A 12,222-nucleotide genomic window follows, 5' to 3' on the forward strand; every position below is an offset into this window, starting at 1 on the left:
CATAAATATCTATGCTGGTGAAGTTTAAATAACACACTTACATGGCTGGTGATTAACTATGTGGTAAATTGATGAACCAACTAAGTTGTGATGGTGAGCAAAGGGAAAGATCGAAGCACATGTTAGTATTTTTTATTGGAAGACAGAAAAAAGAAACCTCGTTCAAGGTCTACACATAAGGGCGCAAAATTTCTCCCAATGAAAAATGAAGTCTATGTATTTAGCTAGCATACCCTATTAAGAATGTTATGAACTTGTCACAGCATCCCTTAATGATGTTGGAGGATGTTAAAGTATGTGAAAGGGAGTCACACACAGTTACATACTTATATTTTCCCAAAATAATAATTTTGACCATTTTTTTATTGTTGAATATGATTTTACTTTTAAGTCAATCACTTCTAGACTCGTATGTCATGGAATTGATACCAAGAAGTGAATTTTCTAGGCAATATCACATGTATGTCCTAAAAAATAATAATCCAAGGAATGTATATACAATCCAAGGTATTAGATGAGGTGAAAGGAAAAGATGGACCACAAGTTCACTTGGGATTTTTATGATATCATTAGGCATCTGCAAAGTCCTCGTATCAATTTGTGGATCCTTCGCTTTTGTTTTGTTTTGTTTTGTTTTTGTGTGTTAGATTTTACCATCCAAATGCAAAGTTACTCAGTGCAATTTGCAATGCGTCATCCCATGAATCCGCATGCTTAATCTCCCTTCAAATCTTTAATCTTTCACTTAATCAGATAATTAGTCATAATTAAGTGCATAACATACATATATATGTGTGTCCCTCAACAATTCAAGGACACTCTGCTTCAGTCTCATACTCTTATGCTCTTAGGTTAGCCCACAATGGCTTTTTTATTTAAATAAATAGCAAAAAATAATTTTGAATTTGATTGAAATAATTTGTTACAATTTGGATAGTATTATTTTAATTTTGATTTTTTAATTTCATTTGGATCATATCATTTTAATTTTATTAAAATAATTCTAACTTGTATGGTATTAATTTGAATTTATTTTTTAGTATAGTCAAATTATAAGATTTTGAAATTATTATATTTTTTTCTTTAAAATTATATCCAATTGAAATTTAAAATTTAAATTTTAAAAGTTTGGAGAAGAGAACTGAAAAGAAGAGAATAATAGCGTTGGGATTCGAGGGTTCAACCAACAAAATCGGAGTCGGTGTTGTCACATTTGACGGCACCATCCTCTCCAACCCACGCCACACATACATAACCCCTCCCGGTCAAGGCTTTCTCCCAAGAGAAACAGCTCAGCACCACTTTCACCACGTTCTTCCACCTGTCAGATCCGCTTTGGAAACCGCCAACGTCACTCCCGATGACATCGACTACATCTACTACACCAAGGGACCTGGAATGGGTGCTCCCCTTCAGGCCTCTGCTATTGTCATTCGTGTCCTTTCTCATCTTTGGAAGAAGCCCATTGTTGCTGTCAACTACTGTGTCGCTCATATTGAGATGAGTAGGGTTGTCACCGGTGCCGTTGATCCTGTTGTGCTTTATATTAGTGGCGGTAACACTCAGGTCATTGCATACAATGAGGGTCATTATAGAATCTTTGATGAGACCATTGATATTGCTGTTGGTAACTGAATGGATTGCGCCGCTAGGTTTTTGACACTTTCTAATGATCCCAGTGCTGGTTACAACATTGAGCAGGTTTTTTATGAATTCATTGTTGGCAATTTTTCTTAATCATTTTGTTAGTTGAAAGTAGCAATTTTTACTTAGAGGCTTATGTAAACATGGAAATTTTATGAATCAATTAGTCACACATGCATTTAAGAACTTTAATGCAGCAATATTTGATCCAAATAAGTATACAATATGCATAGAGGAGTACAAATGCAGTGTTCTAATTGCGCTTAATTGGATTGTGATCTCATGATTTAGAATTTATAGTTTAGGGTTTAGTGTTCTCATGGTTCAATCTGTTCAACTTGCTTTCTATGGTTTTCTTGCCTTTCAGCTTGCTAAGAAAGGAGAGAAATTTATTGACATTCCTTATGTTGTCAAAGGGATGGATGTATCTTTTAGTAGAATACTTAGTTACATCGAAGCGACTGCAGTTGAAAAGCTGAAGAATAACGAGTGCACACTTGCAGACATATGCTACTCTCTGCATGTATATTTGCTTGTTGGTCCCTTTCTTTTCGGTAAGTTGTTATCTTTATAAAATTATGAATTTGCGAGTTTAGATTTCTAAGAATGTTAACATTGTAGGAGACTTTGTTTGCTATTCTTGTGGAGATAAGAGAGCGGGCTATGGCTCATTGTGACTCGAAAGATGTCCTTATAGTTGGTGGTGTGGGCTGCAACAAGCGTTTGCAGGAGATGATGAGAACAATGTGCTCTGAACGGGGTGGGAGGCTGTTTGCCACCGATGACAGATATTGCAACGATAATGGTGCAATGATAGATTATACTGGTCTCCTTGAATTTGCTTATGGTGCGTTGCCACCACTAGAGGACTCTACGTTCACCCAGAGGTTCCGAACAGATGAAGTGAAAGCAATCTGGCGATAAGCAAACTCTACCAAATTGAATGGTCTTGCAGAGAAAAGCATTTGATTTGTTATTCTTTAGGTATTGTCTTATCATTCTGTGCTCAACTAAGCATATGGGTGTAAAGCATAAACTGTATGGTTTCATCTAGTCCATAGTTGAGTTCAGGTGGAAAACTTTAGTATACGAATGAATGATGAGTTAATTTCTTGAGTCCTGCAACACTTCTTTCTCTTGAATTATTGCATAATAATAAGATAAAAATGATTTAAACTACGTTAGTGTTAAACCAATGGGGATAATATTGGCAAATATGACTGAATTTAGTGAAACTAATGAGATCGAACTATAGCTTGCTTTTTATATCAGCCTTGTTGCTTTTTTATTTTCTGCTAAAGAAACTCCGAAAAACTAATAATAGAGTTGAAATATGTTTTTTCTTCTGTAATCGCAGGTCTGAGTTTGATTGCCTTTAATCTCAAGTTTATACGTTAGGACCTTGTAATTTATTAAGATGGTAAATTATATATGAAACTCTTCATTTTTATTTAATATTCTGTTATTAGTGGAGAGAGGTGCAGTGATGGCAATGATCCAAGATGTAGGAGATGGTTCATTACCAATGTCAATTGGGGCATCACTTTAAACAGTATTGGTTATAGTTTTTTCATGTTACATATTGTCTAAGGTAGTCAACTTAGGTTATGTATTGAGTTAGTAGTTTGAGGTTGTATCTTTTTTTTTTTTGACAGAAGTTTAAGGTTGTATCTGCATTACTCTATTGTTGTAAACTGAAAACCTGAGTAATTGTGAACCATGGCATGTGTTATTCCATCTAAAAACCATCTTCAGAAGTAATGCTTAGACATTGCCCGGAACACAGTGGAAATTTCATGTAGATGGCTTTTTTTATAGCTTTATTCTTCCGAGATCCATGCACGAAGTATTGTCAACTTTGCAAGGAACAGAAGAACGTAGGATAATATACAAAGGTTTTGTTAGCATCCAATGTGAAAAAAACGAATGCACTTCACTGATGTAAATTGCTCAATGCCCGTTGTCAATTTTTATAAGCATCTTTCAAAAGCGCATATGCTGTGGCGGTAACTACATTAATTTGTGGTTAATCAAAGGATGTAGCGATAAGCATTCTTCAAGTTGAAAGATGTAATTATCTGTAAAATACTAAAATTAGAATCTCCAGGTGGAGACAGATCAATTCACATTTCACATCCCTTACTTTTACCATTGGCAACCTAGTTACTTAGTAATACTTGGTTTGATAAAAGTCTAAAACAAAGAGAAACAAATTGTATAACAACTTTAATTATCCATTACTTATAGTCATAAAATAAAAATGGGGTAACGAACACCTTATTAATTGCTGACGTTAAAAATAAGGCTTTTTTTAATAAAACAAAAAACAAAAAAACAAAGCTTTTAGACCACGCTCAATTTTAGGGGAAAGCAAACACAGAAGCTGGTCCAATAACGAATAAGTATGTGTTTTCTTTTTTTTATTTCTCATGTTTCCGGTCTAGCTGGCTAATCACTAGTTTACCGCGAGCGAGCTTCATTTCAGATTTTGTTGTTGGCTAATGAATTATTGCATGCATAAATATCTATGCCGGTGAACTTTAAATAGCACACTTACATGGTTGGTGATTGACTATGTGGTACTTGATGAACCAAGCAAGCTGTGATGGTGAGCAAAGGAAAGGATCGAAGCACATGTCAGTGTTTTTTATTGGATGACAGAAAAAGAAAACCTCGTTCAAGGTCTACGCATAATGGCGCAAAATTTCTCCCAATGAAAAATGTAGCCTATGTATTTAGCTAGCATACCCTATTAAGAATGCTATAAACTTGTCACAGCATCCCTTAATGTAGTATTTTAATTTTGATATTTTAATTTAATTTGGATCATATCATTTTAATTTTATTAAAATAATTATAACTTGTATGGTATTAATTTGAATTTATTTTTTAATATAGTCAAATTATAAGATTTTGAGATTATTATTATTTTTTCTTTAAAATTATGTCCAATTGAAATTTAAAATTTAAATTTTAAAAGTTTGGAGAAGAGAACTGAAAAGAAGAGAATGATAGCGTTGGGATTCGAGGCTTCAGGCAACAAAATTGGAGTCGGTGTTGTCACACTTGATGGCACCATCCTCTCCAACCCACGCCACACATACATAACCTTTCCCGGTCAAGGCTTTCTCCCAATAGAAACCGCTCAGCACACATGTTGACCCTTATTTGTTTAACTATGTACTCTGCACATACTTAAATCTATTCATTTTGGCATAATACCTTATTTGTGAAGATGGGTTGTCAGCTTGCCTATTCCTAAATTTCTGAAAACTTTTCAAGTCTAGGGACCATGCTTGCTATGTATATGACAACTCACTCTTTTTCCACTAACCTCCTTTCGTTTCCTAAGTACATAGCGACCATGCTTCCTTATTTTTTGGTCAAATAGGCAATGCAACTGATTTTGATTGATTTTATTGATTGGAGTGTGATCTTTGCATAGTTTTTCTTTGTAATTTCCTTCACACATCCAATCGATTCCCTTTCCTCCTTATGCTTCACAAATACTTAGTTATTCGCCTAAGTTCTTATGCTTCTTGTTGATTGCTTGTTGCTTTAACTTGCATATTTATCTTTAAAACATCTTAGGCGCATTAAAATAAGTGAGTATATGTGTATTTTGTGCAGTTGTGACATCGCTTTTAAATGCTAGTGTGTGAGTTCTAAACCGCACGCAATTTAGAATTCATGCACTATTTTCATCAATGTCACACACTGATTAACTCACTTCATTTTAGTAATTATTACCTCATTCCAACAATATATGCTTCTGTGCCTTCGAATTTACTCGTCTTACTATATTCTGTTTTATATTCTTCCAGATAAGTCATCATAAGCAAAGAGGAAGCAAATGAAGGATGGATAGCGAAGGCAGAAACCTCCTCCTCCGCTTCCGCAGTCGGATGATCTACCAGCTGCAGGTGGCAATTCGTAAAGTCTCCGTATCCCTTTGCTCGTCATTAAATGCACGGAGGATCGTGTAAACTTTTAAGTATAGAGAGGTTGGTGACCGATTTTTGGGTGAAACATCTTTCTATTTCAAACACTTTCACATTTTACTTTTCTTATTACTATGTCCTTTAAATTTTCTTGCTAGCTATTCGATTACTTTGAATTTTCTTGGTTTGTATATACATCTTTTATTGTGTGTGGATGAATATTGGATAATATGATCTAGGTAATTTTCTCTATATGCATGTGCATATATGATTGAGATTAGTATAGAATAGGAAAAAAACTTAGAATTTTAATTTTCATCCAACCACCCCTTGAAAAAAAAATTATATATATATGTTTTAGACCACTTGGTTAAAATAATAGAATTTTAAGAGACTGTTTTAGGGCAACCCAATTGATTTGAGTTGAAATTATTTTTTATTGAACTTTCTTGAACTATATTGTGGAACATAGTTTTAGAACTAGAAACACAACCTTATGAGTTTTGAGCTTTAATATGTGGTTACATCATATTAACCACTATTTTATTCTTGAGTGTGATATTCTCTTTCTATGATTGTAGTCCTTGCCTTCTTTGATTCTGTATGTCCATTATTCTGTGTATGAATGTATTTATATGATTGAGGCCTTCATTTTAATTAGCTCACTTACTCAAATACCCTTACCTTTTTATATACCTTTGTTAATAAATTTTGAGCCTATTTGAATCCCATTTTATTCTTAATGTTAGCACATCACTATCCCTAAGTGAAAAATAATAAATGTCCTTAATTTGGATCTTTGATTAGTTTACGCTAGTGAGAGTGTGTATCATCTAAGTGTGAACAAATTTGAGAAACATTGGTAGAAAGAATAAAAAGGGTATTTTGTATTTTTTTGAAATTTTGAGAATTGGGTATATACTCATGTATTGAATGTTGAATCATATGCATTAATCTTTTTGTATATATTATGTTATTGAAAAAAAAAGAAAAAAAAAGAAGAAAAAGAAAAAGAAAAAGAAATGAGAAAACAATAAAAAGGGGACAAATGTTACCCCAAAAATACTTGAGTGATTAGAGAGTATATACATCCGGTGAGGGTTCGATTGCTCAATTCTATGTTCCTTTACTCTTGAAACTTTATCTTGCAAGTTCATTAAAATTTTTAAGACTTGAATCAATTGTAGAGTTGATTTGACTATCATTGTTATTTTTGCTCTTCTTGTTTATCAATGTTCTTGGACTTTGATTTATTTTTAACTAAGTGAGTTTACATAGGATATGGTAGGTAAATTGCATTTCGATAGATTACATATAATAAGTGTTGACATTTCTTGATCTTGTCTTTCCTAATGTTTAGCATGAGGACATGCTATTGTTTAAGTGTGGGGAGGTTGATAAACCACAATTTTATGGCAAATTTTGGATTGAAATGAGTAGATTTTATCAACTTATCTTGTATTTATTCACTGAAATATAATGATTTTGTGAATTTCTCCTAATTGTGCTTAATGATTAAAAACATGCTTTTTAGGCTCTTAAATTGCTAAATTCAATTCACTTATATTTCATTCGATGCCTTGATGTGTTTGTTGAATGATTTCAAGCTTAGAAGGCAAGGATGGCTTGAAGAAAAAGCATGTAAAAGTGGAGAATTCATGAAAAAATGAAGTTTTGGAAATCTGCGCAATTGTGCGTATGCATGCTTCATGTATATGCATGACTTGCATTTCGCTCAACTTGCACGTACGCATACCTCATGCGTACACATAACTGCCAGTACGTGATTTACTTCAGTAAACACGTGGGTCACGATTTCAGGCCAATTTTGAGTCCAATCCAACTCATTTTTGAAGCATTTGAAGGCAAGACCAAGGGAGGATGAACCAAGTAGCGATAGTATAGTTTTAGAACCATGTTTTAGGATAGAATTCTAAAGAGAGAAGCTCTCTCTTCTCTCTAGAATTTAGGGTAGTATTAGGTTAAATTCTCTTAGATGTAGATTTTAATTCTTGTTCTTGTGTAGTTCTCTTTACATTTTTTTGTTCTATTGTCTCAATTTGCCTAGTTTCTCTTGTTAGTTTTTTTTTTTTATTTTGTCTATTTTAGTTTATGAACAATTGTTGGATTTCAATTCTCTTTAATGCAATTTGAAATTTTTCATATTTAATGTTGCTTATTTGATTGGTTATTGTTGTCTTTTTGTTTAGGTAGTTATAGTTTTTATAATTCTTGCAATTTGCCATATTTTACTTATGTGCATGCTAAGTATTTGATGAAATGCTCCTTTTGATTTTAGAGTAGATTTTTGTATTTTTGGCTTGGATCGATAACTTGGGTGACATTGAGTTACTAATGTCCAAATTGATTGATAATTTGGAGATCTTAATTAGTCTTATTTCTATTGACGCTAATTTTTTACTAATTCAATTAGTAAGTTAATTAAGACTTATGGATTAAGATTAATTAAATCCATTTGACTTATGGAATAACGTTAACATTAAAAGTATAAAATCATTAAAAAAAAAAGATGTCATAGAAATGGAAAAAAAATCTAAGTCATAATATAAAGAAAGAAACTATATATATTATTATGCCACATTGGAAAAAAATATAATGGGACACAATAGAGAAATATTAGGTGTTTGAGAATAATAATTCTTATGTACATTATTAATTTTTCTTTTTACATGCTAAATAGATATTAACAGTAGAATAAAGAGTAATTTACAATTTTACATAGAGAAATTAAGTAGAGTGAAGTGAATGGTTTTGCCTAATAGTGAGCTCAGCTCTAAGATGGAGCACATCATTAATGAAATATAGACAATCGTCAGCCATGAAGGAAGTCCATGGAATGGCAAACAAGTTCCTATAGCCAACTGCCTTTCCCCCAGTGAATGTATAATTCCCTTTATACTTGCTTACAAACTCATCCGTGGGCCTACACCTCACCGCAAATTCAAGTCAACGGAGCTTATTGACCCTTTTTCTTGCATTCCAAGGAATAATCCAAAGCAATGGAACGAGCTTTCCTGGTCCATGTTGCAATGCGCCGAGAGGAAAAACCCTTGTCCACCCAGGTGGAAAGCCTGAGAATAAACCCTATCGGATGGGAACAAATTCGCACACTCCTCTCGCTTCAGATCCAAGTAAACCATGCATTGCTGCCTTGGAGCCTCGAATTCCAACACCCTCAACGGACGGTATTTATATGCCCGCTCCACCAACATGTTACTGCCCTTGCTAGCTGACGCTGACTCCACTAGAATCCGTTGCTGATGTGGAGCCTCCGCCTTGAAGAACAGTGCTTCGAATACAAGCTTCGTCGCAATTTCTCGCTCCATTTCATTGCAACATAAGATCTTCTTTAGCTTTCTGCATGACATGTAAGGGAAACGGATAAAGCGTGCAAGGCGCGTGCTAAGCACGTGTTTCCTCTCTTCTGGATCTGGATACTGGCTTCTAGCCCACTTCAAAACGATGTCGTATAGGGCATCCTCTGATGTCATTTGTAGATCATCACTTGATAGAATTGCCTCTATTCCGACTAGGGGCAAGCTCATGACCTCTTCTTGGAACCTGTTTGTCCCAAAAGTTTAAACTGTTTGGACACGCGTCTTTAAGAAGGAATTGAATGAGAAAAGAAATCTTAATTATTACTTTAATATATCTTTATATATTGAAGCAAGATACTGCCTTGCCGCATGAGTCAATGGTTGAACTGCATCGGCCATTAAGAGAGTAAAAGGGAGCTCAAGGTAAAGCAACGCAGACTCAGATGTCATTGGCATGTTCCGTAACAATTGACTACAGTATCTCATGCATGAAGCAACTTCAAATTTGTCTGCAGCCATTAACACATCCAACAGTGCAGTTGCTGAAGAAGCGCTTAACGTATTAGTGTACATAAAGTTTAGAAGGTCCACCACTGCTGCTTCCTCTGTAACATTTTTTGCAGAGACAAGAACATATAATTAGCTTTAATATTAATCAAATAATTGATATAAAAAAAATAAAAGAAGAAAAAGAGAAGCTGTTTGTATATGTATATGTCTATACCACTGGCATTAATTCTTAGTGTAACATGTGTCTGTTCTGACTCCTTCATCCCATTTGAGAAAAGCTACAAAAATAAACAATAACACTAATAATTTGGTGAACATATTGGGAAGAATATTCAGATCTAACGAATAAATTAAAGAATAAATGTCGCTACCTTATAGAAGAAAGGACTTTTAGCAGCCAATATAGGAGAACTAATATATAATGTTCTAACTCTCAGATCTATAGAGCAATCACTACTCCAATCATGGTTATGTGAAGATTCATCACCTATATTGACAATAGATGGAACCCCACTCAAATAAAGTGTAAACACTAACAACAAAGGATGTATTTTTACTTCCAAGTGAAGTAAGAATAATAATGTTCCTGTTTTATATATCCATGCATTTCCTTAATAATAATTCCATTTTTCAGTTAGAAGCTTGCTTAACACACATTAAAATGATTTATCTAGCTTCAAGAATTTCATTGATTATAGCTGATCCCAGTAATGAAAAACAATGGGCTTTATTTGATATTTTGTTTCTTTTAACAAAAGCATTTAACTAAGAACTTGAATTTAAGATTTTTAGCTATATATTTAAATACCTGAAAGACGTTCATCATTTGTTGAAGTTGTCTCTTTCTCTTGATTTTCATAAAGGACACAATTATCTATGTCGGCTTGATTTGTATTCAAAATTCGTTCATCATAAAAATCTTCGACTGCAAACAAGAGAGTAAATTTTGGGTATTATATAAAAATATGAAACTAGATGTACATAACAAAAATACTTGTGAGCAAAGAAACAACATTATTATATAGGCAAAACAAACATCCATTCATGTTCATTTAAAAAAGCTTCATAATTCCAAAGGCTTAAGCCACAATTTTCCACAACTTACTATCTTTTCAATTTTACACCAAGTCGAAGCACAATAGGTTTTGCTTTAATAATCATACCATCCTAGTTATAAGCTAATAAATAACACTAGAAAAGAAGATGGTAACCAGTTAAATAAAGACAGAAGATGTTTAATGATCACCAGAAAAAGGAAACAAGATCAAAGTATTACAACCCTTCAAAGGTACAATCAAATAAAATGTATAATTGGTGAGTGGGAAAGAGAAAAGGACCATGGTAATTATGGTGGTGGATATCGTCACATTGCCTCCTGTAATGGCGGTTCCAATAATCATCACCATCGGAATCAAGACAATGCTCATCATCAACTAGGTTTTCCACGATCTCAATACGTAGAATTCTATCGGAGAATTTACTATCATTAAAAGCAAAACTAAAATCAACGTCGCTACACGAAGAAGTAGAACGAGAGTGATTGAACACCATTCTTATTGTCATGGACTCAAATTAAACAGATCCAATGTAACAAATACAAATCCTCCTCCTTACTCTGCAACTATGAATTGAAGGAGAACAAGAGACCCTAAATTATTGTACACAATCAGAAACACAAAATTCTTTCTCCTTTTTTATTATTAATTATTAGAGAAGCAGATTTTAATGATTAATAAATATGTAAAGTATATATTCGTTCTGTTTTTTGTTGTTTAATTACTAGTTACGATATCTGTTAGTTTAGCTGGACCCATTCTTTGTTATTCAACTTTGTCCACTGTCTCTTTTTCTTTTTGTTTTTAGGTTTGTTATTTAGTTTATTGTATGTTCTAAAGACAATGCAAGGAGGGTAGATGTCAGCTGTGAAGGTTTTTTCATAACTGATAGAAGGAAGCTGAGAAAAAATCATGGAGGTTTTAACAAGGATGGTCCGCACTTAATTTTTTTGTTTGATGTGTTACTCGCTATCATTAGTATGTGCTTTTTTTTCTAAAATAATATTTAATTTAGTCTTTTAAATTATACGTAAATTTTAATTACCTCTATTTAATTTCTAAACTTTAAAAATGTAATTTATGTTAATCTCTAAAATAGTTTTTGACATATAAAATTTTAAAAAATTTTAAAGTTTCATTAGCAGTGAGTCAAAACATAATTATAAGATCGTATTTTCTGTCATTTTTTTAAGCACATTTAAAAATTACAAGATATACAACTCATCGGCTAAGCGCGGAAATTCTATTGTGTTTCTTTCCTAAATAAATATTAGTGTGTATCGAAAAATTGGATTCAATTCATTTCATTTCATTCCAATGAGTAGTTGAAAAAAAAACTAGAAAGAAAAATTGGATTCAATTCATTTCCTATACATTATTTTTTTTTTCAATTTAGTCGCTGTTAACGTTAAACGTTAAAAAAATGTTAATGAATTGTGAAATTACTTGTATATCTTTAAGGACCCAATTGAAAAGAAAAAAAGTATAGAAAACTAATTGAAAATTCAGTGAAACTATAAATATTCAATGAAAGATATTCTTATAATTCATATTCAATGATTCTACAACATGAAAGATATTCTTATAATTCCTTTTTTTTGTCTTTCAAAATACCTTATTTTAAGAACATAAAAAAAAATGGACAAAATAAAATAGAAATAGTAGTAATAAGTATATATAAAATTCAGTTTCCATGTTCAAGTATTCATTATGATCATATAACATTTAACATTT

At 32.7% G+C, this 12,222-nt stretch overlaps 2 pseudogenes; one reads left to right on the forward strand and one right to left on the reverse strand.

Annotated features, from left to right (window-relative positions):
• The first annotated feature begins 790 nt into the window (after positions 1–790).
• Positions 791–2,568, forward strand: LOC112775582 (uncharacterized; annotated as a pseudogene).
• A 5,765-nt stretch (positions 2,569–8,333) lies between these two features.
• On the reverse strand, positions 8,334–10,984 carry LOC112775590 (BTB/POZ domain-containing protein POB1-like; annotated as a pseudogene).
• Positions 10,985–12,222: the final 1,238 nt, after the last annotated feature.

This window comes from Arachis hypogaea, chromosome 3 (assembly GCF_003086295.3).
Source record: "Arachis hypogaea cultivar Tifrunner chromosome 3, arahy.Tifrunner.gnm2.J5K5, whole genome shotgun sequence".
Lineage (NCBI taxonomy): Eukaryota > Viridiplantae > Streptophyta > Magnoliopsida > Fabales > Fabaceae > Arachis > Arachis hypogaea.